Genomic DNA, 27,919 nt, shown 5'->3' with positions numbered 1-27,919 from the left:
AATGAAAACACAGCAGCTGGATCCGATGACTCTACAAGCCCCGCCCCTATCTGCCAGGATGACGTCAAGGACGAGACGATTTTGAAGAACGACAAGTCTCATAGCAGACTGTTCGTCCGTTAAGTTACCTAGGGCAAAAGTAGTTTCATTCACTACTGCTTCGAGGGTTCTGGTCAATCTACGTAGCAGTTTACTATTAGAGACAGTGCCTAAATAAGGGAAGAATCCTTTATTGAAATCTGTGTATTGTTCCCATGTTGTCTCAGTGTAATCGACAATCAGGAGATCTCTCTTAGGTCTAATATGAACGAGATGTGAATTTCTATGGTAATCAGGTGGGGCTAGAAAAACAGGTGGCAGTAGGAATGCAATGTAACAAGTACCATCCCAGTCTGGAGGTAAACGTATATAAGCTGTATGGCCACAAATGAAATAGGAATGTCGGGAAGCTTTGAATGTAGACTTGCCTTTATCACTGAATTCAATAACTGTATCACAATCGCTGTGTCCTAGATGTACTGAACCATTCTTTCTAACGCATAGGTCACCCTTCACCGGTAAACTGAAATTGAGGGTAAGTTCGAACTAGTTTCTGATTGAACATTCAAAATCATGAGGTTAACCCCTTCAGCGCGGCGCGAATTTTCGCGCTGTGCTGAGGGTTCTAAGGTTCTAACGGGCTTATGACGGAACGGTTCCGTCATCAGCACAGCTCACCCGTAGCTGATGACGGAACCGTTCTGTCATCAGCATGGAAGGGGTTAAGTGTAAAATTACCTAATCCATATACTTCGTTTTCGAGATTGGTACCTGTCATTTGGGGAAGACCCTCCTTGTCAGGGAAACATGTCTTATGCATAACGATATTCAGGTCTCCCCATATCCAATTACCTTGGGAAACTTTGGACTTACTGTCTAATGTGGACATTAATGTAAACCATGCACCACATGAACCATTATGTGTAAACGGATAAGGAAAAAGAGGCAAGGCTCCCGACATTTTCTGGTAGGGAGGGAGTCGGCCACATATCCAGCAATTAGTGGCATTGCTAGTCTGATGGGAATGATGCAACCTACGGATGAATGAATTGTTACGCAGCGCAAGTCGATATGAGAGTTCATGCGGGGGCAGATCACTAAAGGTGTGGTCTGCGGAGTCATTGAAAGAAGAATGTGCTTGTATAGGAAGATATACATGTAAAACATAGCTTAGGCATATAATCGTAAGACTCAGAATAAACATGACAATTAAAGTAACGATACATCTGCTTCGGAGATTCTTGCAATATTTCTGTTTCTTGATCTCCTGTCTATCTCTCTCACTATGGGGGTCTAGCTTGTACATGTCAGGATCCTGTCTAACCGCTTCACCCAGGGGGGGACTTAAACAATTAAACTGTCTGACTTACTAGACTTCAACTTTAATCGGTACTCCTGGGACGGAGTTTTCTCTACCAGGGGGAGTTTAGTATCACTGTCTGGAATGTGAGAGTCCGTGGAATCAGTTTTTGGCGGAAGTCCATGATATTTTTTTACGTGGCTCGAGTGGAGCCAGCCTTTACGGCCCTCTAGTTTGACTGCAGTCCTTGTAGTTAACAAAACAAGCTTTGGCTCCTTCCAGCGGGGCTCCAGCGGACTCTTCCGATCGAAATTCCTCACGAGAACCAAATCTCCTGGCCGGACTTCATGTGGCTTTACTTGAGTGTTGTCCGGAAAGGCTGCTGCGACCTGTGAACGACATGATTGTAGTGCAGACATCAAGGAAGCAAGGTAATCTGTCAGCATATTACTGTCAACATCAGTCAACTTACGGGGCAGAGGCGTCCCCCACATATTCGGTGGCCGGCCAAAAACCACCTCATACGGGGATAGCCCTCTCCTAGAATGGGCTACCATTCGCATATAGAAGAGAGCAACTGGAAGGGCTACTATCCAGTCTACCCCTTTTTCTGCACAGACCTTGGCAAGACGTGTTTTCAGAGTCTGATTGTGTCTTTCTACTAATCCAGCTGCTTCGGGATGCCGAACACAGTGGAACTTCCATTGATAACCTAACAGAAGGGAAACCTGCTTCATGAGCTCGGACGAGAATGGCTGTCCGTTATCTGAATACACGACACGAGGCAAACCAAACCTCGGGAAGAATTCATGAACCAACTGCTTGGCAGTGGTCGGGGCAGTGTAATCTGGGACTGGATATGCTTCTGTCCATCGGGAAAGTGCACATACAACTACGAGGACGTACTTGAATCCTCGGCATCTGTCCATCTGGATATAATCCATCTGGAGGACTTCAAAAGGGTGATCAGGAGGATGAAATCCACCTTGCTCTACGGGAATGCCTTTACCTGGGTTGAACTGACAACAGATCATGCAAGTACGCACTTTCTGTTTCGCTGCTGCTCGTAAATGTTTGTTGAACCAAAGGTTTTGAATACTGTCTAACATGGCCTTTTCTCCTAGATGTGCAGGACTATGTGCTGTGCTAATGATAACTTGAACCATAGAGTCGGGGAGAAACCATGTGTCTTTTCCCTTCGTCATCCATCCCTGTTCTGTCTGGATCCCTCCTAGTTCTGTCCATTTCTTGATTTCGTCTGGGGTAGCATGTGTCTGTATGTCAATTACATCTAGGGCGGGATCCTTAACTGTCATGCAATGTGTTGGAACTACTGTCTTTGTCATATCAGTATGAGTATGAGTCTGAGCTGTATGCTTGGCTGTTCGATCTGCCAGGTCGTTACCCTGGGAAATGGTATCTGTGACTTTCGTATGTGCTTTACACTTCATGATGGCTATTGCTGTAGGCAAATGTATTGCTTCTAACAGAGCTTGAATGAGGGGACTGTGCTGTATCTTGGCCCCGTGTGAAGTTAAAAAACCTCTCTCTTGCCAAAGGACTCCGAAGTCGTGTACAACTCCGAACGCATACGGGAATCTGTGTATATGTTAACTTTCTTGTTCTTGGCTCGAATACAGGCTTGGGTCAGAGCGATGAGCTCTGCTGCTTGGGCAGACAGGGTGTCAATACGATGTGTTTCAATGACTTCCGTTTCAGTGGTCACGGCATACACGGCCACTAACTCTCCTGTCTGTAATGTACTGGAAAAATAAGCACATGGTTTGTGTGAACCAGCTTGATCTTGGGTGAGTACTGACAATGCAGTACCTTCGCGTTCTGTGACAAAAAGTGTAAAAGGCTTGCTGTAACATGGTGTCGCTAAAACAGGTGCTTGGCATAGGGCTTTCTTCAAGTCGTCAAAAGCTTGTGTATGTTCCTGAGACCAAGGGAGGACAGTCGATGACGCTGCCTCCTGGGTTGTCAACTGTATAAGGGGCTTGGCTAGATATGCATACTGAGGGATCCATTGTCTGCAGTAAGAGGTGAGGCCTATAAAGGCCCGTACTTCTTTTTGTGTCTTGGGCTGTGGCATATGTACAATTAACTGGATGCGGTCAGGTGTAAGCTGTCTCCCCCCCTTGGACAGCAAGTGACCAAGGTACACAACTTGCTCAACACAGAATTGCAGCTTCGAAGGAGACACTTTGTGTCCCTTGTCGGCCAGGAAATATAGGACTGTCAGAGATGCATGTTCACATTCTTGTTCACTTCGGGCGGTGATCAATAGATCATCGACATACTGAAGTAGGGCAGTGTTATCAGGCATGTGGATACTGTTAAGTTGTCTTTTCAGCGCTTGGCTATAGATACTCGGACTTTCCGTGAACCCTTGAGGTGCACGCGCAAATTTAAAACTTCGGCCATTTAAACTGAATCCGAAAAGGTACTGGCTGTCCGGATCAATGGGAACACTAAAAAAGGCATTCTTGAGATCAATTACAGTAAAGAACACCGCTTCAGGATCAATAGCTGTCAATAGGGACGAAATATCTGGGACCACTGGAAACTGGGGTATGATACATTTGTTAAGCTCTCTGAGGTCAATCACTAGACGATATACAGGAGGTGCATTTGGGTCAGTACGTTTGAGAATCTGAATGATTGGAGAATTACAAATATTGGAGTCAGTTTCTACAACTACTCCTTGAGCAATAAGCTCGTCAATGATTTTCAATAAGGCTTCTACAGCCTCAGGTGGCAATTTGTATTGTCGGATTCTGGGCAGAACAACTCCTGGCTTGAGTGTAACACGATATGGTGTGATATGCATACAACCTACATCAGTAGGGCCTTGTGCCCATAAATGCTGTGGTACATTCTGTAATCGGGGATCAAAATCTCTCAACACATAGTGACCCTTAAAGTCATGCAAAAACAATCTCACTCCTTCCGGAGAACAACAAATTACAGCTCCTAGAGCCTTCAGCGTTTTAATACCTAACAGGTTTTCTGGACATGACTTCGTAAGCAATAAATCTGTAGTACGGGACAATGGACCAACTGCAAGGGGAACTGGTTTCGATACTTCATTAACAATAGGTTTTCCTGAAAATCCAAGGGAAACATTCTGTGAGCCTGAGAGGGGTGCCCCTGGAACCTCGTCATGACTAATGGTAGTTCTGCTTGCCCCTGTGTCAATCAAAAACTTTCTGTCTTTCCCTAATACCTGACTATGTACATAAGGACCCTCTTGATCTACAGGAATCTCGATGAGAGGCAAACCCACTTCCCTCTCTAGGCTATTTCATGAATACTGTTGATAATCTGGATACTCTGATTGTGCGTACTGGTACATCTGCTGTGTGACGTGTTGTGTTGCGGCAATGGGCTGAGGCTGGGGTACCGCTACGGTCTGGTGCTGAACATGTTGTGGAGCAGGTTGCGGGTTCTGTTGAATATTCTGTTGAACGTATTCTGGCCTAGGCTGACGTGGTCTTTCTTTCGTTTTGCCTGTAGCAATATTGTGTTTCAGAACGGCACAATCACTAATAAAATGACCTGGCTGTTTGCAATAATTGCAATTTCCTTTAACAGGACCTGTAGGACGACTAGTCTGGGTGTTCTGCATGTTACCCCTCTTCTGACCATCTGCTGGAACAGACTGGGCAACTAATACTTTCATTTTCGTGTCTTTCATGCGTCTCTGTTCATGATCGTGTTCCTCTCTGATTCTATTCTGGTGGTACTGTAACATCTGTAACATTTGGGAAGGCGTATTTGCTTGCCATGTACTTTCGACTTTCAATACTCTGTTCTTGACCTGGGGTGAGGAATTATCAACTAATTTGGTCACGAAAAGATGTGGAAATGACTTGCTACTTGTTTTCAGGCCACTATTAATAATGAAACATTTCTCGAATCTAAAATAGAAATCACTAGTGTCTTCGTCTGGTTTCTGCTTGCAGGCTGAAATTGCATCCCAATCTTCCTTTTTAACTGTCAATAATCTAGGCAAAACTTGTACTAATAATCCTGGTAATGCTTGAGTTTTTTCCCCAAGACCTAAGCCTGGGGTACGTCCTTTTTCTTCATCTTCTAATTCGGTCCACTTAATCTTTTTATCTCCCACCTCCCAATCCTTCTCTTTCAGTTTCTCGTAAATCCCTGCTGGCAACAATACTTTTAACATTTTAAGAATGTCCGTATATGTGTAATCACCCATCAGTAACATGTCTTTTAATTCACGGTGGAACCCTGCAGGATCTTTATCGTGACAAGGTACAATTTTCTTCATTTCTAATAATTCCATTTTTGTCAAGGGAGTGTATACAAACACACGTTCTAGCGTATCATCTGGCTTCCTAATTGGATGTACTTCTCGTAAGGGATTCTGTCTGTCTAGGTGATAGGGTTGTCGTACTGGGGGTGGAACGGAAACAAGACGTGGAGTCAGGAACGTACTATATTTGTGACGTTGTTCTAGAATGATATCAATCAAATCGGTACCTAGGCCTCTCCATCTTCTCAGGAGTAAGTCTTGCAGTAAATTATATAGTGGACCTGGATCAGACTGTTGGTTTTCATACTGGGTAATGAGATGTTGGGTCATGTATATACCAGCTAATCGCTGTTCTTCTGGAGTAAGACTTAAAAATGTTTGCACTACTAGATCATCTTTATATATACTGTCATCCCCGGCCCATTGGACTGCTGACCGGGCTAGTTCCTGATCACGTAAGGTAGTGAGTTCATGATAACCTATTCTTTCTTTCAGGATTTTATCAGTAACTTGGAATATATGTTAAAGAGAACATTGCTCTGGTATCGGGTAAAGGTATCGTTTCTTGCTTTCTAGACGAATGGGTTTGTCGAAAGGATTACTTAAAGGATACTGTTTAGGGAGTTTCGCTCTACCTACATACGCTATCGTCTCTTGAGTCGCTGCTGGATTCTCTAGCTCTTCCTCCTTTGAGGTATCTTTATCGTCTGACTCGAGAGGCCTATCTGCCTCTCGTCGGGCATGTATTGCTACTATTTCTTTACGGATTTTCCTAGACATGCTATCTATGCAATTCTGCCTTTCATGCTTACAATCTGCAATATTCTGACTCCATTTAGTCAATACATCCATCTCTTCTTGTACATAGCCTGGTCGATCTCGTTCTCTTATCAAACAATTTATCAAAAAACGTAATATTAACCCTTGCGTATCAGTTTTCTGATGTGCCATGGCTTCACGAACACATTCAGGACTTTCTCCAGTCTGAATAAAATCATATATTCTGTCTAGATAGTCTAACATTCCTGGTAGTGTAATCAAATAATCTGCAGCACGTCTTACACGTAACGAGGCTAACATCATGGCCCCTTGCTTGCCTGGCACGGGATCATATCTACAATCTGTAAGATATTCTTTAAGCTTTTCTGCAGGAGTAGCTTTCGGGGTACGCTGTAATGCCAATTCTCTCATTGTCAGTCGATGTACTTGTGGCGGGGTTCGGTGGTGGCCTCCTACGGCACCTCCCGAAGCGGATGCATGAGCATGACTTGACGTCATTGCGTGTGGGAAAGACACATTTAACGGGGACGACTGAGTCGTACCTGTACCAAAAGGGTTAAGAGGACCAGAAGTAGGGGGTCCAGTGGCAGCAGCAGAAGGGGAAATGTCAACAGGTGCGGGAGGTAATCCTGGACGTGGAGGGGTCGTGGCTCGATCAGCAGGAATCTGCTGTGGCAGATTATTATTAGCAGGATGTACGGGTACATTGGTATATGCGGGAGCTACATCATCTAAATAGGAAGAAAGGAAAATATCTGCTGCGGTCTTATGGTGACGTACTTTAATCGGAACCAGTGGTGGTGGCAAGTTACTGGGTACTTCCGGGGTCGCCTTGGGCAGTCCCTCGGCAAGAACTGGATACATGCCTGTAATAAGTGCATTTCTTTGGCGGTCTAATTGTTCTGATCTGACCTGCTCGCCTTCTTCTAGTAACTCTTTTTCTTTGGCATTTTCGGATTCTTCTCTACTTCTATCTGGTTTTCTGAGTGCTTTTTCTGTTCTTCTATGCGATTCTTTACGCCACAATTCTATGGCATCTTTCTGTGATTGTCTAGCTTTCTTTTTCCATAATGCTTCTTCTACTCTCATGATGCACTCGGCATCCCATGTCCCTGAGACAGTCCATCTAAACTTTTCTTCGAGATTCTTAGTATAGTCCACCCACAGATCTAAATACAACACAGCGTCTAAGCCGTGCTTGTGGTACATAAAATACCCTGGAGTGTCCGTAGGCGGGACAGGAACTGCTTCTTCGAGTATCCCTTTCCTTGTTCCTATCTGACATAATTTAGAGAATAACGGCATTTCTACTTCTGCTCGAACACAATAAACACAGTAATGAAAAGCAAACAGTCATTCATACCACGACATGAAACACATTAAAACATTTCGAATAGATACTGTCTAGTACATAAAGCACAATGCTTGAAACACGAGAAATAATACTTGAAGGCTTGAATCACTGAATCACTGAATTACTAGATGCACTGCTAAACAGTACAGACCGGTCCCCTAAGGAGACACGTCATACCGCGCTCACCTAAGTGAACACGTACGGACCAGGACTGCGTACCCAGACCTGTCTTGACCGGACAAAAACTAATGCACCCGTCTAGATGCGTCCCTAGCAACGGTACTCACCGGGAGCAATACTTGAACTCGAACTGGAAGTCTGAGGCCTTCAGACTGGACTGGACATCTACTGGTACTGCTACTACGCATGCGCCTCGAGACAGGTGGGCCTCTGGATACCTCGGACACTGCTACTCTCGGCTGGGCTCTGGTCGGGATCCTCCGCACTCCTCACCGCCTCGTCTGGATGTCGACCGCAGTCTCCGTCACCTCCGTAGGCCTGAGGGAGATACAGGAAAACCTGCAGATGCGCATGGGTGTCCGTCACGGCTGTGGCACGGGGCAAGGCCTGCGACGCATCTCCGGCGCGTGGGGTGGGGGAGGGGTCCCTATTCGGGCGCCAAATTATGTGGTAAATAGTTTTACCTAATCATTTTTCCGTATAATTATCATTACAAGACAGCTCATAAAAATGAGAGGCAGAGTCCGTGGTATCTGAGCCTTACGGGGTTTAATGGAAAAACCTCGAGGTTGGAGATCATGTTCCGTCACCACTAGGGTTCGGGAAGGGACAGTCAACGTTTTATTAACATTACACATTATATATAGAAAAGTAACATAATTGAATCCAATACAGTAGGCGTAACAGGTGAAAAAGAGAAGATAAGAACACATGTGCGTAAGAGGAGGCGTGAAAGAAGGCGTACACGGAGGCGTGCACTGTACATGTCAGAGAAACGTCATAAGAATCGTCACATGTGGGTGGGTGCATAGAGAAAGTTGCAGGATCAGCAGAAAATGCGGATGCGCGCGCAACTTGCATGACGTGACATAGATGTGTAACTGGGGAGAACTTTAACACTAGTAGAGGAGACAGAAGTCTGGGATGTCAGAACGACCTGGACCTATAACATATCTGGTATCTTATGTTTGGAGGATGTATTATCTGGAGGAAAAGGTCTCTCGGGCAGAGGCTAGTCTATACTGAATGCTAGTGCGTGCATATGTGTCTACGTGTCTACGTGCAGGGGCCATGGGCCTACTATGGCAACGGGAACTGTAAATTACTTGCATGGAGACAGGAAAGCTTGCTCTTTGCTCTGCAGCCGGGAAGATGTTTACCTAAATCACTAGACAGGAATGTATTTTCGAGGAGGCTGAACAGATAACTTGAAGGCAAAATACGGTCTTGGCAGGCAGGCCAGGTTGAGCCAGGCACCGCTTCGCTTGGCAGGAAGTAAGGCAGAGGTCAGGGATACGTGTCCATGCTGCAGCTTTCAGAGGCAGGAGGCAGAAAGGGCTTTGGAGACAGAAATCAGGGCCTAGCTCGGCAGAGCCAGGAAAAACGTAAAAGTGTACCATGTAAAGACGTTGGCATGGTATGGTTAGGAACTGAATTATCGATCCATTCACGGTGGATCTGAAAGAGGACATATTAACGTTGGACGCAAATGTATTTGCGTCTTCATATTCGGTCATGGAGGGAAATTACATGTACCTAAAGCACGTACATGGAGCCGTTGGGGTACACGATAGGGGACACACTTGACCATAAAAATTTCAATTACCTCATCCTCCTCTGAAACCTTGGGTAGATTGAGTTTGTCCAGGTAAGCTGAGCATCATTCCTGTTCTACGCTTGCGTCTTTCTTGTATAGTTCTTTGTAGAATTCCGTGAAAGTGTGGATGATTTCTATATTTCTGGTATGAGGCTTATTGATTGCGTCTGTGATTGTTGCATCTGTATTTGAGGTATGATGCCAGTAATTTGCCCGCTTTGTTAACCTCGCAAAGGTTGATTTGTTTGTATTTCCCGATCCACATTCCCGCCCGATCGCTTAGAATTCTGTTGAATTCATATTTTTTCCCCGAGAGTTTAACTAGTGTGGTTGCGTTTTTGGGGTCATTGATGTGTTCCCTTTCCAGGCCTTTGATCTCCTGTTCTAGCTGGTTTAGTTTTGCTATCCCCTCCCCATCTCTTCTAGCCTTGATTTCTATCAGCGTCCCCCTGATGGTGGCTTTGAGGGCATCCCAAAGGTTTTTTGGGTCAGTCTCTGGAATGTCATTGTCTGCAATGTAATCCTCTATGGCTCTCTGTATTCTGTCTCTGTCTTCCTTCTTTGCCATGGTTATGTTGCTGAATCTCCATTTGCGTGTGATGTGCTTGTTGTGTTTTCCTGTGAGTTGTAGGCTGATGCATGAGTCGTCTGATATCGTTCTAGCCATGATGTCTGTGTATTCAGTCAGGTGTGTGTGTGAGGCTGAGATCAGGATGTAGTATATTCTACTATATGAGTTGTGCACGTTAGAGTAAAAGGTGTAGTCTCTGGTGTCGGGGTGTTGTAGTCGCCACGGGTCCTCTAGGTTGAATTTGATGCATACATTTTTTAGTGTAGTGAGGGACGGTGGGGGGCGGCTTGGTGAAATTGTTTGTCTGTCTAGGGTGTGATCTAGGGCGAGGTTGAAATCTCCTGCTAGTACATTCATGTTGCATGGTTGGTGTGCTTCTATTTGTCTCCCTACGTTCTCCCAATAGCCAGTGTCATCTCTGTTGGGGGCATAGATGTTGGTTCTCAGTATGGTTTCCTCTCCTCTTTTTAGTTGAGTGATCAGAAGTCTTCCCTGATCGTCGCATTGTTCCTTTTCAATAGTAATCTTGGATCTACTGTTTATCAGGGTGATTACTCCTCTCTTTTTCCCTAACGCAGGGGAACAGGCAGTCTGACCTATCCATCTTGCCCTGAGCTTGTTCGCTTCCTCTCTGGCTAGTTTTGTCTCTTGCAAGAGGATGATGTCCCCTTTGGTCTTTGCTAAATAGTCTAGCACCTTTTTCCTTTTAATCGGATTATTCAGGCCCTTGACGTTGAGGGAGACTATCTTCAGGTCAGTTTGCAGAGCGTTACTGTTATTTGACGTCATGTTTTGTCGGTTTCTGGCGCCTGTTGGTGTTTGAGTTGGTTAAAGGTGGGGCGAGTGTTATGCGAGTGTGTGAGCTAACTGGGCGCATGCTGGTGATAAGGACATGGACATAGACTAACGTAAAACAAAAGACGATACAGAGGGGACATACTCTATGCACATTCTCGCTGTTTTCCCCTCCCTTCCTCCCCCTATCTTTACCTCCCTCCCCTCCCCCCTTCTGCCATGTTGTACAGTGGACGTGCGACAGCAAGGTCCCTCTCGCCCGCTTCCTTCCTAGGATGGTCAGTGATCACTGTACGAAGTCCGGGTGTAGTTTTGGCTTTTGCGTGCGGCCAAATGATGCCGTTAGCTGTTACTTTGGCCCCCCTTAGTAAAGTCAAAAGGATATAGACAGTCCTGTGTTTGCTCGCACTGGTCCAGTGACTTCTTGTGTTTCGGTGTGTCCATACGTGCTTCCCTCTGTCTAGCGTGCATCTTCTTTGAGGTCTATTTGTTTGTGCCGATGAATTGGATCTTTCTTGAGGTAGTTAGGTTCAAGTGTCTGAGTTATAGTCCTTACTATGTTCGCTCTCGCTGGTCCACACCCTCTTTGTGCTCCAGTGTGTCCATTCGTGCTCCCATGTGTCTCGTGTGCATCTTCTTTGAGGAAGATTTGTTTGTGCAAACTATTTGGAGTTTTTCTTGAGGTAGATCGGTTAAAGTGTCCGGGTACATTGGGCCCTTCTGTGTCCTTGCCTCGAAGACTTATTGCTTCTGTTTGTCCTCTTAGTCCGTGTGGTGTTCTAGAGAGGCCCTTCTTTTGCTGGATGGTATTGACATCTCCATAGCCTGAGTCTTTGGGCCATCTAGGTAGCAAGCAAGCTCCCTGGGGTCCTCGAATGTCATAGTTATTCCATTGTTGGTTATTTTAAATCTCACAGCCCAGCAAATGAGAATGTGATGTTCTCTCTCTTTAGCCTCTCTCTTTGGGATAGGAACCCTTTTCTGATGTCGACCGTTGTCTTTGAGTAGTCTTGCGTGAGGACGATCTTGTTCCGTTCCACATCAGGTTGTGGTTCCTCCTGGCTACTCCGAAGATTGCTTCCATTTGGTGTGAGCAGAGAGGTTTGCATATAATTGGTTTTAGGCCTGTTTTATGGCTGGCACCCTGTATGCATTGTCCAGTTCGAACGGGTCATCAAACTTGAGGTTTGTCAGTTTGGGAATAAGTTCTTGTAGGAGTGATACACATGAACCTGCTTTGTCTTCTTCGTCCTCCGGTATTCCCAGGATTCTTATGTTGCCTTTTATGGTTCTGTCTTCGAATTCTGTTTTTGGAGATCTGTGGTAGCTTTGGCTATGTTGCTGATTGCCTCACCAGTGAGCTATGATCTATCCTCTATGTCTCTGACTCTCTGTTCTACCTCTAAAAGTCTGCTGTTGGCCCTGTGGATGTCCACTCTGACCGCCGCCAGTTCAAGCTGGATTGCGTCCGTGGTTTTTTTCTGTCGTTTTTGCCAGGTCATGTACCTCTGAGAGTTTTTTTAGAATACTTTCCAGAGTGCTGGTTATGTCTACCTTTTGTTTGATTGGAGATTCGTGTGTGCCTTCTGGTTTCGTCTTCTTCACTAGTTGTTTCCCATCATTGCCAGCCATTTTTCTTTGCCCTGGGATTATTCTACTTGTGTGCTGGAGTAGTTGGTCGAGGGTGCCTTATGGGTCTATTCTTCCTTTAGATGTGCCTGCTGTGGACCTGCTTTGCTGCAGGTGGTGGCCGATGAGCCTCGTTGGTGCGGCCTGCGTTGTGCTGCAGTTGTCCTTGTCACTATTAGGGGTTGGCATGCTAGTTTTGTTCCCCCTTGTGTGTGTCTGGTCTTGTACCTCGGTTTTTGTTGTATGCGTTGGTGTGGGACTGCTCCTTGTGGCCAGGGCTGTGGTTGGCTCAGTTTGCAGTTGTGTTGGTTTGGCTGTTCACTTATGTCCTTTATCTATCCTCTGATTAGATCTGAATAGTTGGTGGTGCCTTATAGGTGATTTAGCCCCTGCCTGCTCTGGACTCGCTTTAGCGTCAGTTGCGGCTAGTGTGCCGCATTAGCCCGGTCTTTGTTCTGTAATGGGCACCCTCGTCTTTGTTATGAGCTGGTGTGTTGTTTTTCTTTCCCCTCGTGTTCGTCTGGTCCTGTGCCTCCGTTACTGGAGCTTCCGTTAGCGCTGATCACGCTCTCTGTATGTCCGGCTATGCAATATCCCCTTCCGTTCTAGAACATGCCTTGCGATCTATTTGTTTGCCTACGCGATCCTAGGCTCTTAATGGTATGCGTAAGATGGCAGTGTTCTTGGTTGGCATTGATTTCATCCTGCCTCATCTAGAGCTGCGTAGGGCCGCCTTCCACCTGGGTTGGACCACGGTGTTGTCGCACTGTAATGCTTTCAGTTTCCTTCCGCAATCGCCGGGTATGAGGCTGTATTAGGTTCGCTGTGTGGTGTCGTCTTTCGCGCAAGATCTTGCCATGCCATGCGATTTATTTGTTTGTCTTCGCCAGATAGCTTTTGGTGACCTGCGCAAGATGTCGCCGATCATGGGTGGTTTCGGTTTCGTTCTGCCTCGGCTACAGCTGCGGAGGGCCGCCTTCCACCTGTGTTGGTCCCCGGTGCAGTCGTTCTGTATTGGTTTCCATTTCCCTCCGCATTCGCTGGGCGTGAGGCTGTCTTAGGTTCGCTGTGTGGTTTTGCCTTCCCTGCCAGTTCGTGCCATGCAATTTGTTTTTATGCCTTAGCACACTAGCTCTTGTTGACCTGCGCAAGATGGCGCCATTCTTGGGTGGTTTCCGTTCGGTCTGCTTCAGCAACAGCTACGGGGGGCCGCCTTCCATCAGGGTTGGTCCAAGATGGCGGTGCCCTCTGTTGGTTTCAGTTTCCCTCCTCAAGCACTGGATTTTTGGCGGAACAGTCTGTTTGTACGTGCGTGGACCTTTGGGCGGCTGTTCTGATCTGTTGGTCGCGCCTGGTCGCGCGTTGACTTTTTCGCCCCCCCTCCGGTGCCCTCAAGCTGTACCTCCCCTTAGAATGGTTGATCTCCGTAGCCGTTGCCGTGCAGTGATTTTCCTTGGGGTGTGGGCGGCCAGTTTGTATCGCTCGGGGGGGGGGGGTTGTGTGCACTGACCTCTTGGTGAGTGTTTCCCTCAATGGCTGTTCTTTGCGGGCTCTGTACCGATGCTGCGCTGTCTGTTACGTCTGATGTTACTACGCCGCCATTTTGTCCTTTCACCTTCTGCCGGAGTGCTTCTTTCTAAGTTTGTTTTGTTCGTACTGTCTTGGTTTTCGCCCTGTAAGTTTGGTGTTTTTTGTTCTCCAGGTATTCTGATTTCGGATGGATTGCTTGTGGGATCGTTTGGCTGGCTGGAGAGGCATTGTGGGCTCGATGTTTGTCCTGGGTGTAGCGGAGCTCTGGACTTAGGCAACTCTCCTCATTGCCGTCCAAGCCATGCCCCCTCCTAACAGGAGATTTCAATGCAAAAAACTCTACTTCTCTACTGTATGCATTTAGAAATTTCGAACTTGAAGAATCTTGCTTTATTCCAGCGGCAGTATTCCCAGACCATATCAGAGCTAATAAAAGGGGGAGAATTATATTGGGACAAATCAATGAATTCAATGGGATAATTTTAAATGGGAGAACGAGAGGAGACGTGCCAGGTTCATATACCCCAAAAGGTCCAACAGGTTTAACTATACTGGACTATGCCATCAGCAGTTATGACTTGTTCAATAAACTTCGCAGCCTCTCTATACAATTTGTCCAAAGTAGTGACCACACAATACTTCTTCTAGAAATAGACCTTCATCTTCAGCCAGCTTCTGCATGGTCTTTATCACATGGTAGGGGGGGGGAGGTATTGCTCAACCAAAAGCCAGCTCGAATATTGTGGAGCAGCAAGAACTATAAGCAAATTTATAAAGAAATTAATAAGATTATGGAGTCCCAACTGTATGAGCAAATCAACAAGAGAGTCAACCCAATCTCTAATTTTGAAAGCTTTAAAACCCTGATATCTACTACCTTGCAGAAGAAGCCTCTTCCCAATAAAGATAGTCCAAAAATGACAAAAGATCCGACAGTAAACCTCATGTCTAAGAAATGAAATCAGCGGATTAGGTTGCAATTTATGAACCTCTCTGTTTTCAACCTGAAGAAAAGACAAAAAGGCTTGGCATGAAAGAGAAAAGAACAAAAATGGATAGATGTTGGGTTGACCTGCAAGAAGAAGTGCATCTAAAAAATTCTAAAGCCCTTTGGGATATAGTTGCAGAAGCAAGTGGAAGCAAAACACCACAGAGAGCAACTCCAGTCCCACAAAAAGAATGGGCCATTTTTTTATCCAATTTATATGAGTAAAATCTACCAACTATAGATATCAGGAAATCTCTATGCGATAGAATCGACAGAGAGACGACCAGCAGATAAAGGAGCCTACTGTTCAGAAAATTGCCGTATACATAAGGAAAGCGAGAGACACAGAAGCAATGGGACAAGACAGGATTTCGGTGAAGGTCCTAAAAGAAAACATCGAACGATGGAGTAAATTCTTGGCCCCCCCATTTATGTACTGCTATCGAACTGGCCAAATTCCAAAATCATGGACGGGCCGTATAGTAGTTCCTCTTTTGAAAAAAGTTCCCGCTTTACTCTGAGTAATTATTGTCAGATTATCCTCCTTGATGCTATAGGAAAAAATTTTGCGGCCAGCATTTTGGAACATCTGAATGACTGGGCCATAGCTAGGGGGTAATTCCTATGGTACAAGGAGGTCTTCATCAAAATCTGTGATTGATAATATCGCCGTCCTGCAAACTATTATCGACAAATATGTAATTAGTAGAGCTCAGGTAGTTTATAATTTATTTGTTGATTTTTCTACAGCTTTTGACAAGGTGGATAGACCTTCCCTGTGTGTGGAAACTATTGAATTTAGGTGTTCCGATAAGTCTGCTAAGATTAATAGTAGCGCTTCACACAACCACATGGGGTAAGGTTCAAATGGGAGGAGATAGGGCTTAACCCAAGAGATTGCTACGGAAAACGGCCTGACGCAAGGATGTTTATTCGCCCCCTTCTTCTTTTCAATCAATCAATCAATCAATCAGGGGTTTATATAGCGCGTTACTCACCCGTTAGTGTCTCGGGGTGCTGGGGGGGGCAGCTCTGGATCAGTCGAAGAGCCAGGTCTTGAGGCTCTTCCTGAACATGTGCAGGGTCGGGGAGCATCTGATGTACACAGGGAGCTTGTTTCAGGTTTTGGCTGCGATGTAGGGGAAAGCTCTCCTGCCGGTTCTGTTTCTGCGGATGCGGGGGACCTCTGCCAGGGCGAGGTCGGCGGAGCGGATGTTCATCTTGAGTACATGGAAGGATACTCTCTCGTTGAGGTATTTGGGTCTGATCTTGGGGAGGGATTTCTAGGCATAGGTTAGGAGTTTGAAGGTGACCCTCTTCTCAAGGGGGAGCCACTGGAGGCCTCGTAGGTGTTGGGTCATGTTCTCATGGCCAGAGGACGAGTCTGGCTGCGGTGTTCTGGATGGTTTGGAGTTTATGTAGAGAGTTTTGTTGATTCCGGCATAAAGGGCGTTGCCATAGTCCAGTCTGCTAGTGATGAGTGCGTGGGTGATGGTCCTTCTACAGTCAGGGTGAATCCATTTGAAGCTCTTATGGAGGATGAGGAGGCAGTTGAAACTAGTGAAGACAATGGCGTTGATCTGGCGGTTCATGGACAGGGAGGAGTCAAGGATGATGCTGAGGTTCTGAGCATGAACTGTAGGCGTGAGCGGGCTCCCTAGGGCAGAGGGCCACCAGGTGTTGTCCCAGGCAGAGGTGCAGGGACCGAGGGTAAGGACCTCGGTCTTCTCTGAGTTTAGCTGCAGGCAGCTGTCCTTCATCCAGGCTGCCACGTTCTTCATGCCTTCCTGGAAACAGAGTCTGTTGTCTTCGGGATTCTTCGTTGGAAAGAGGATGAACTGGGTGTTGTTGGTGTAGGATACAATGCTGAGACCTTGCTCTCTGACGATGGCGGTTAGGGGGGCCATGTAGATGCTGAAGAGTGTGGGGCTGAGTGATGATCCTGGGGGTACTCTGCAGTTGATTTCCGTGGGTCTGGAGTGGAAGGGAGGGAGTCGGATCCTCTGGGTTCTGCTGAAGAGGAAGGATTGGATCCAGTCGAGGGCGGCTCCTTGTATTTCCTGCGTCGTCAGTCTGGCTGCAAGAGTGCGATGTGAAACGGTGTCAAAGGCTGCGGAGAGGTATAGCAGGATGAGGGCTGCGGTGTGTCCCTGGTTGAGTAGTGGAGAAGTGTGGCTCAATGGTTAGAGCGGCAGACCTTGATGCAGAGCACTGGCCAGGGACCAGGGTTCGATTCCCGCCTCGGTGGGATCGGGCTTAAATTCCTCTGACCGGATATTCTCGCCTCAGCGCCGATTCTAAGCATGGGTCCCACGCTGCAACTCTGGGCAATAGCTTGCTTAGTCTCCACAAAGGCACCCTGATACACAAGGGATGCCTGGTTTCACCATGGGATGCCCAGGAGTGGACACCCCAAAAGGAAAAGCCAGGAGGGGTTCCCTTGTGGTAGGAGTACAAGCGCCGGGATGCCTCCGGGTCACTGTTCGCGCTATACAAATACGCCACATTTACATTTACATTTACACAGTAGCATATGGATGTCGTCAGTGGCAGCGAGGGAGCGGTCTCGGTGCTGTTGTTGCTGCGGAATCCAGATTGGGAGGCATCCAGAATGAAATTCTCTTCTATGAAGGCGGTCAGCTGGGCATTTACGAGTATCTCGGTGACTTTGAGGAGAGAGATGGGCCAGTAGTTTTCCAGGACCATTGGGTTGGCTGATGGTTTTTTGAGGAGGGGTTTTACCTCCGGCCGTTTCCAGTCATCCAGGTTAGATGCCTGATCTGAGGGAGGCGTTGATGGTGCATCCTAGTTTGAGTGCGATGATGGTCGGACCCTGTGGAAGATGTGCGTGCGCAGGGGTCCGTTGGTGTTCCTGAGTTGGTTTTCTTCATGGTCGCGTGATGAGTTTGACGGTAGTGGGATCCCAGGACATGATGGTCGGCTTATCGGTGGTGGTGGGTAAGGGGGTGGTGCTCATTGTTGGTTCGCTGAAGTTGTCATAGAGGGCCTTGATCTTCAGATGGAGGTAGGAGTTGAGCTTGTTGCAGAGTTCCTGGGAAGGTGTGACGTCCGTGGCTTCGCTGGTGGGTTTTCCCAACTGCTGTCTGACGTTGAACAGTTCCTTGGCGTTGGTCACGTTGGTCTGGATTTTGTCTCGTATGAAGGTCTGTTTGGTGTCTCTTATGCGCTGGTGATATTCCTTCCGGGTGCTCTTGTAGTCATTCCGTGCTTCCGTGGTTTTCAAGTTTCGACAGGTTTTCTCTAGGTGTCTGCAGGAGCGTCTGTCTTCTTGAAGTTCTCTGGTGAACTAGGCAGCTTTCAGCAGGGGTTGTTTGGTGGGGGAGCGGAGGGGTGCAAGCTTGTTGGTGCAGCAGGAGATCCAGTGATTAAATTCCCTGGCTGCGGAGTTTGTGTCAGTCTCGGCGACGGGGGGGGGGGGTATTGACGGGGAGGTGGTGTTGAGTTGCTCCTCTGTGACCTTGCTCCAGTTCCGTCGTGGCAGGCTTGGAGCGGGTTTGGGTGCGGTGATTTTGTTTAAGGTGAAGTGGAATCGGTGGTGGTCAGTCCAGATGGGCTGGGTGGTGTGGCAGAAGAGGATGTTTGTTCCTCCTGCGAAGATGGGGTCAAGGGTGTGGCCCGCTCTGTGGGTGGGCGTGTTGATAAGTTGCTTCAACCCTAGGTTGAGGATTGTCGAGGAGAGTAGTGGACTTAAATTGAATTGAATTGAAGTTCTATTTCTATACCGGTTACCCTGAGGCCTCCCAGCACTGATTAAAAGAATGGCACGGAAGATCAAGCCACGGTGCTATGAAAGCATTCCGAACAGATGGGTTTTTAAAAGCTTCCTGAAGGCCAGAAGATTATCGTTCTCTCGGAGGGCAAGGGGGAGAGAGTTCCAAATCTTTGCAGCATTAAATGAGAAGGAGCATCCGCCCATTTCGCTTTACATATCTACAAACCCGCAATTGGCACAGCAAAAGTCCTTCAAAGCCTGTTAGCCATATGCGTTTCTGGAGTAGTCCTCCCTTGTTCACTGGTGGGCTTGTGGGGAGAGGCACAGCTGGTTTTCATTTTTAACCTGCATTCAAATTCAAAGTCCCGCCCCTGTGGGCGTGTACAGGTGTTGCATTTTGGTTTGTGTAGTTTTGCGGTAAGTTCAAACTTCGTGGTATCAGCTATCCCCCAGTGTTCCAAATTTCTATTACCTTCGTGTTGCCGGTGCTCAGAAGCGTTAGTTTTGCTGCCTTTTCTTGTGCCTCATTGAATTGGTGACATCGTTCCTCACGGTGCTCTTGCCTTCAAGCACCCGGACCTGCACGATCTGTAGCGGAGCACTTCGTGACCTAGAGCGGGCCACTTAACTTTCAACACGAAGTTGCTCAAACATTTGAAGCGCCACACACGACGTTCTCACTAACCATCTTTATTCAGGAAGCTCCAGCAGAATGAAAACCCGCTGTTCCTCTCCCCACAAGCCCGCCAGTGAACAAGGGAGGACTACTCCAGAAACGCGTATGGCTAACAGGCTTTGAAGGACTTTTGCTGTGCCAATTGCGGTTTGCTCTGCTGCAGCTTCCTGAATAAAGATGGTTAATGAGAACGTCGTGTGTGGCGCTTCAAATGTTTGAGCAACTTCGTGTTGAATGTTAAGTGGCCCGCTCTAGGTCACGAAGTGCCCCGCTACAGATCGTGCAGGTCTGGGTGCTTGAAGGCAAGAGCACCGTGAGGAACGACGTCACCAATTCAATGAGGCACGAGAAAAGGCAGCAAAACTAGTGCTTCTGAGCACCGGCAACCCGAAGGTAATAGAAATTTGGAACACTGGGGGGTAGCTGATACCACGAAGGTTGAACTTACCGCAAAACTACACAAACCAAAATGCAACACCTGTAAACGCCTACAGGGGCGGGACTATGAATTTAAATGCAGGTTAAAAATGAAAACCAGCTGTTCCTCTCCCCACAAGCCCGCCAGTGAACAAGGGAGGACTACTCCAGAAACGCGTATGGCTAACAGGCTTTGAAGGACTTTTGCTGTGCCAATTGCGGTTTGTTTAACCTGCATTCAAATTCATAGTCCCGCCCCTGTGGGCGTGTACAGGTGTTGCATTTTGGTTTGTGTAGTTTTGCGGTAAGTTCAACCTTCGTGGTATCAGCTATCCCCCAGTGTTCCAAATTTCTATCACCTTCGGGTTGCCGGTGCTCAGAAGCGCTAGTTTTGCTGCCTTTTCTCATTCCTCATTGAATTGGTGACGTCGTTCCTCACGGTGCTCTTGCCTTCAAGCACCCGGACCTGCACGATCTGTAGCGGGGCACTTCGTGACCTAGAGCGGGCCACTTAACTTTCAACACGAAGTTGCTCAAACATTTGAAGCGCCACACACGACGTTCTCACTAACCATCTTTATTCAGGAAGCTCCAGCAGAGCAAACTGCAATTGGCACAGCAAAAGTCCTTCAAAGCCTGTTAGCCATACGCGTTTCTGGAGTAGTCCTCCCTTGTTCACTGGCGGGCTTGTGGGGAGAGGAACAGCTGGTTTTCATTTTTAACCTGCATTCAAATTCATAGTCCCGCCCCTGTAGGCGTTTACAGGTGTTGCATTTTGGTTCGTGTAGTTTTGCGGTAAGGTCAACCTTCGTGGTATCAGCTACCCCCCAGTGTTCCAAATTTCTATTACCTTCGGGTTGCCGGTGCTCAGAAGCACTAGTTTTGCTGCCTTTTCTCGTGCCTCATTGAATTGGTGACGTCGTTCCTCACGGTGCTCTTGCCTTCAAGCACCCAGACCTGCACGATCTGTAGCGGGGCACTTCGTGACCTAGAGCGGGCCACTTAACATTCAACACGAAGTTGCTCAAACATTTGAAGCGCCACACACGACGTTCTCATTAACCATCTTTATTCAGGAAGCTGCAGCAGAGCAAACCGCAATTGGCACAGCAAAAGTCCTTCAAAGCATGTTAGCCATACGCGTTTCTGGAGTAGTCCTCCCTTGTTCACTGGCGGGCTTGTGGGGAGAGGAACAGCGGGTTTTCATTTTTAACCTGCATTCAAATTCATAGTCCCGACCCTGTGGGCGTGTACAGGTGTTGCATTTTGGTTTGTGTAGTTTTGAGGTAAGTTCAACCTTCGTGGTATCAGCTATCCCCCAGTGTTCCAAATTTCTATCACCTTCGGGTTGCCGGTGCTCAGAAGCGCTAGTTTTGATGCCTTTTCTCGTGCCTCATTGAATTGGTGACGTCGTTCCTCACGGTGCTCTTGCCTTCAAGCACCCGGACCTGCACGATCTGTAGCGGGGCACTTCGTGACCTAGAGCGGGCCACTTAACATTCAACACGAAGTTGCTCAAACATTTGAAGCGCCACACACGACGTTCTCTTTAACCATCTTTATTCAGGAAGCTGCAGCAGAGCAAACCGCAATTGGCACAGCAAAAGTCCTTCAAAGCCTGTTAGCCATACGCGTTTCTGGAGTAGTCCTCCCTTGTTCACTGGCGGGCTTGTGGGGAGGGGAGGGGAACAGCTGGTTTTCATTTTTAACCTGCATTCAAATTCATAGTCCCGCCCCTGTGGGCGTGTACAAATGTTGCATTTTGGTTTGTGTAGTTTTGCGGTAAGTTCAACCTTCGTGGTATCAGCTATCCCCCATTGTTCCAAATTTCTATTACCTTCGGGTTGCCGGTGCTCAGAAGCGCTAGTTTTGCTGCCTTTTCTCGTGCATCATTGAATTGGTGACGTCGTTCCTCACGGTGCTCTTGCCTTCAAGCACCCGGACCTGCACGATCTGTAGTGGGGCACCAATTCAATGAGGCACGAGAAAAGGCAGCAAAACTAGCGCTTACTGAGCGCAGCCTTCTGAAAGCTGTTGGGCCTCGTGTCTGTGGGCTCATGTTTAGACTCGACACAGCGCTGGGTAGTGCATCTGTATGGTGCTCTAAGCTGGACAACTGTGAGGTTATGTCCGACGTCCCCTTGCTCCTCTCTGATTGCACAGTTGGGCCTTGTGTGTGGGGTGCTGCAAGATCACTAAGGCTTAAAGTTTGTGTCCTGGTGGATCATTGAATATTTTGGGGTTGCGCTGCCTCTGTACCCGCTAACTGTGGAGAGGTTTCAAGTTTATCGCTGGCACATCTGGAGACTGGGCGTGCATTGGCGCCTGGCGCTTCAGCTGGGTTTCTAACCTACTACTGACTTCTGGAGAACCTACGCCTCCCCTGAGCTTCACTCCTCTCACTGTGTCACTGGCCATAGGGTGTGCCTTCAGCGGGAGAGAACAGATGAATAACATCCTTACCTCACTTTCCAGGCACGTAAACCATCTATAACTCTGCAGAAAGCTGCATCTGCCCGGAGGCGGATGTCCATGCTGATGATTCCCCACTCTAGAAGCTTTGTTGCTGGCTATGCAGCGCAGCTTACAGTCAATTGAGGGCACAATGGCTGCAGTTAATCACAACTAGACCGCATGTCTTCTCAGCTAGAAAAACAAAATGCTTGCATGGGGAAGGTGGAGCAGAGGGTGTCTGCTACGGAGGACGGCCTGGGCGAAGTTTCAGAAAAGACACTCAAAATGGAGAAAGTATTAGCCCTCATACAGGCCAAGAATGAGGATTTAGAGGTGCGGTCCTGGAGCAAGAACATTAGAATTACTGGGCTGCCGGAGTCCACCAATGTAGTTGAAAGTGCAGACCTTCATAGAAAACCTCATAACTGAACTATTTGGCGTAGACCAGCTTTCTACCCTGTTCATTGTGAAGTGCGGCCAGAGATCCCTTGCTGCCAGGCCTGGCCCGGGGGCTCCGCCCTGTCATAGCCAGGCTTTTGAACTATAGGGACCGAGATACGATATTGAGGATGGCAGGAGATAAGGGAAATATAGTGCACCAGGGCAACTCACTGGCCTTCCTACCGGATTTCAAGCGGCCAGACGTGAATTTGGCGCCATGAGAAATTCCCGCGGACGGAAGGGGTACCATATGCGATGCTGTATCCAGCCTGACTGCGCATAGGCCCAGGCAGGGATTGTAAAAATGTTCTTCTCCAAAATCCGCTCTGGAGCACGCTAAACAGTTAAAGCAGAGGAGACGTGAGGCCAGTACTGCGCCAGACGAGGAGGAGTAGATGTGAGCAGCAGAACATTAAACATTGCTAGAGGCTATACACACGTATCTTTTCTAAAACCACTTCTGTCGTACTGTGCATTAGTGTGTGTTGCCTGGAATGATTTCTAGACCCATGCAATGCTTTTCTAGTAGAATGTTTGCACTGACTTTTGGGCGTGACAACATGGGTGCATTAAATTCTGTGGATACTGTACATAATACTGGTTTCTCTTCATAGGTTGTAGGTGACTCATTGATTGTGTCTGTCCGGGTTTCGTGGAGCCATACCATGTTGTGCCTCTGCGGGGGTGCCTTGCTGCCCCGGTTGAATCTGCGCTTTGATTCATTATGCGACATGTCATTGACATATTGCTATCCTGGCACAATATTAGACCTGCTTAGCCACCTTCTACTACGTGGGAGGCTAGTAGCACTCAGTGCCCCTGAAATTGGGTGTACCCCAAATGCATATTGTCTTTTCTGGGTATGTTGGAGAAGGGGCGGGAATAGTTGGGGATGACTTTTGCAAGTTGGGGATGCGGAGGTGGGTGGGGGGTCGGGGTGGCTTTGGGGAAGGCAGAATGGTATTGTAGCTAGACTGGGCATCCCACGAGCTGGTGAACCGTGGTACTTCGGACATGCTTTACACAACTTATTACTCAGGTGTTCTGCTAATGATGGCTTTAAACCATGAACAGTACAGTTAAGTTCCTTTCTTGGAACGTAAGCGTGCTTAATGCACCTAAAAAGATAAGATCACGATTTGCTTATCTAGACCGCATGGGAGTATAAATAGCCCTACTGCAGGAGACTCATCTAACCAATGATTCGGAGCAGAAAGTGGGGGTGCGCTGGGCGGGTGCCAGAGTTGCATCCTCTTTTACTAGCTACTCTAGGGGTGTGTTGACTCTAGTGAAAAAGGTGTCCTATTTACTGTGATTTGCTCTGACGCGGATAAATGTGGACGAGTGGTGATCCTACATGGGCAATTGGGCGGCGAGAATGTGTTGCTGGTGAATGTGTATGGCCCTAACACGGATGACCCCTCAGGTGTGTGGCGTAGAGTTTCTACATTTCCTCCTGCTGCAATCATGTGTGGGTGGTGACTTTAATGTTTGTCTGGATGCTAAAATGGACAGAGTGGGCAGCAGTGAGACGCGGCCTATACAGGCTGCAGAGGTATTGCTGGGGTGGCGTAGCCGTCCCCCCACTGGCCGGGAGGGTACCTTCTTGTCTTCAGTTAATGGGTCCTGGTCTCGGATAGACTTGTGGCTTGTCTCGGAGCGAGTTTGTACTTGGGTAGTGGAGGTGACACATGAGGCCTGCACTCTGTCTGACCATTCTCCTGTGCTCCTTGAATTGCAGAACCCTACCTGCGAGAGACCGCCCTTTGCGTGGAGACTACTGCCTTCTGAGCTTACTGATCTAGTATTCCGGCGGACTATTTCTGAAGCGATTAAAAACATTTTTTTAAGGAAAACGAGGAATCAGTGGATAGCGCTGGAATGTTATGGGAGGCTTTTAAAGTGACCATTTGTGGAATGTGCATAGGGGCCCAATCTGGCGTGTTAGTTGGAGGAGAATCAAAAGCTTAGCATCTGATATCTCTAAACTAGAACAAGAGTATGATTTTGATCCTTCGACTGCTAAACTGGCTGCAGTGCGGGACCTTGTCTCGGAATATAATGAAACAGTTGCTCACGCCAGAGATTTGCTCGCTATTATGGCAAGGAAGGCCCCCTGGCTGCTCCCTGGTGCAAAAACTAACTGAGCAGCGCAGCCAGGAGCCTATAACAGAATTGTTAGTTGAGAACTGGGTAGCCCGCTATTGGACAGCAGAACTTTGCGATACCGCTTTGCAGTTTCATACCCGTCTCTTTGTCTCTAGGGCTTCTCTGCCGACTACAGAGATCAATACATACCTGCATGATGTTGCATTGGGGTGGCTATCTAATTCACACCGCGAATACCTTGTTCAGCTGTTCTGCAAAGAAGATGTTAAGGAGGCCATAATGTCTCTTCCGACTTGCAAGGCCGCGGGTATCGATGGATTGCCCAGCGAATTCTATAAAACTTCTGCTTCGGAACTTGCCCCCAGACTTTTGAAAGTATATGCGGAGGCTTATGAGAAGGGGACGTTTCCACCTTCCCTCCAGGAAGCTTTGCTTGTTACATTATTGAAACCTGACAATGCCCCTAATCTGTCATAACAGCCTCTCTCAATTATTAATATTGACGCAAAGATTCTGGCAAAAATGATCACCACTAGGATACAACAATTGGTCCCTCTTTTGGTTTTACCGGATCAGTCTAGGTTTGTCACAGCGCGATCCATGACTCCCTACAATGGCCTTTTATGTTCACGGTATTGACTAGGATGGGCTTCCCGCCATTCTTCTGTGCCTCGGGTTCGGGTCAATGGGTGGGTTTCTTCGTTATTCCCCATTGAAAGGGGTACATGGCAAGGGTGCCCCCTATCACCTATGCTGTTTTTGCTTGCCCTGGAGCCCCTAGCATGCAAATTGTTTCAAAAACACACGGCAGCTGCCTTGCAGTTTCAGAAGAGGCCGCTTGTGGTCTCTCTCTATGCGGACAACATGTTACTTTATGTCCGTGAACCTGCTGTGTACCTGCCTGCACTTCTTGGGGAGTATGTCAAGTTTTAGAGATTCTCAGTCTCGGGATCAACTGGTCAAAATCTGTGGTGTTTCCCTTCACAGCAAACACGAAAGAAGTGGAAATGGAATTTCCACTAACCTGGACGTCTGATCCTGTGAAATCTCTTGGGGTGTGGTTACACAGGGATCCAGATACAGTCACATTTCAGAACTATGGTGCACGGTCATGAGCATCACTGAATTAGCTGAGAGGTGGGCACATTTGCCCCTCTCTTTGGCAGACAGGTAGCAGTTGTGAAAATGGCCTTTCTCCCCAACCTGCTTTGCTTCTTTGTTAATATTCCCATAAAATTCTTCAATCTTCCTTGCTGACGTTTGTATTGGGCGGTAAGAAACCTCGCTGTAAGTGGGACCTTCTGGTACAACCATTTGACCGGGCGGATTTGAGGCCCCAGACCTTCGATTATACTATCTGTGCACTCAGGCGCAATTCGGACAGTGGCAATCTTGTCAGGGGGGCTCGGGCGGCCCACGGACTGAAATAAACCCTGTACAGTGCATGTCGTGGGCTTGGAGAATGCTTGTTAAACAAGCCCATTTACCCTATTTATATGCTCCGCTACGGCACGAGAATCGTCGGCCTTATGGGAGTTGGCTAAGGTGGGTATCGCTCAGTTGGGTGATTTATACAAAAATGGTCCATTCAAAACATTGCAGGAGGCACAGAATGGTACGGATCCGGCCTTTACGTTTGGCTTTACATATTTCAGAGTCCGACAGGCTATTAGTGCGGTTTATCTGGAATACCCAAGAGAGCCTCTACATTACGGGCATTGCAGGCGATGCTGACGGGAGAGGGGTGTAAGGGGTTAATCACTAAACTTTATAATGCTCCCTTACGTAAGTGGGAACAGGGTGATCACCCCTCTTGTCTATGCTGGAAGGCAGCATTGGGTACTACTCTTGCACCGGAGGTCTGGACGGCGTGCTGCCAACTAACTGGTCATCTTATGGATAACTGCAATCTCCGAATTATTTACTTCGAATTCATACACCAACTATATTACTCCCCTTCGAAAGTCTGTAGGTATGGTCTACGAGAGACTGGTAACTGTGGGCGCAATGGAATGGCGGATGCAGACTTCTTACATATGGCTTGGCTGTGTGCGGGGGTATTTGGTTTTTGGACTGCTGTGGTGAAAATGCTTACTAATGTCATGCTGGAGCCAGTGCACTGCACTCCTGAAATATGCTTACTCAGTTATGTCAAACACCTTAAACCCTGTAATAGACAAATTGTTGCAGTTTCCACTTTATTTGCGAAAAGGGCTGTTGTGCAATGCTGGGGTGTTAAGACTACTCCTACAGAAAAGAAATGGGTTTGTGATCTGCTCTACTGCAGGGACCAGCTGTTGATGTATGAGGAAGAGCTGCCAGGACTTCCGGGCCCCACATACAGCATACCTGTTGTCCCAACCAGACCTGCTTTGAATCTCTAGACTTGTTTGCATTCAATATATCTGAAGACCAACGCATTGTGTGGAGATGTCCGCCCTCTGAACTGGTTTATGCTGTCCTCTACAGAAAGATAAACCATCATGCCTTCAAAAAGTGAGAAAAGTAAAACATATAAACAGGCTTACTTTTCCAAGAAAAAACAAGTACAAGATTTATCTAAACAACAATGTGTGGAAAAAAAGAAGAAAGATCCTGGTAAGACAACAAAGGATTTTATAAGGAAAATAACACAAACTAAAAAAAGTGTGGAGAATCTGGCGAAAAAAAATATCTGTAACTACAAAGAAAAACCAGACAAAAAAGAAAAATGATGGAAAACTATGTGGTAAAGAAAATGTGTATAGTAAAAGACAAAAAAATCAGTTTGTTGAAATTCGCAAGCAAATGTTTTCTACCAGAGTTGTTTTGAATTTATTAAAAAATATAAAGAATTGTAAAAGAAAAACAGATTTTTATAAGAAAAAGAAACATATTGAAAGTATTGTTGAGAAGGCTTTTGAATTAAAAAAGAAGTTGTTTATTTTAGTAATCAATAGAATTCGAATACTAGATAAGCCAATCAATGTTATGGAGGCCAAAAGTAAGTGGAAAAGACTAATTATTAGAACTAATTTTTGGAATGTTTTTTCTGGAGAATGGAA

This window comes from Lissotriton vulgaris, chromosome 9 (assembly GCF_964263255.1).
Source record: "Lissotriton vulgaris chromosome 9, aLisVul1.2, whole genome shotgun sequence".
Classification (NCBI taxonomy): Eukaryota; Metazoa; Chordata; class Amphibia; order Caudata; family Salamandridae; genus Lissotriton; species Lissotriton vulgaris.
Note: the sequence above shows the minus strand (reverse complement) of the source record.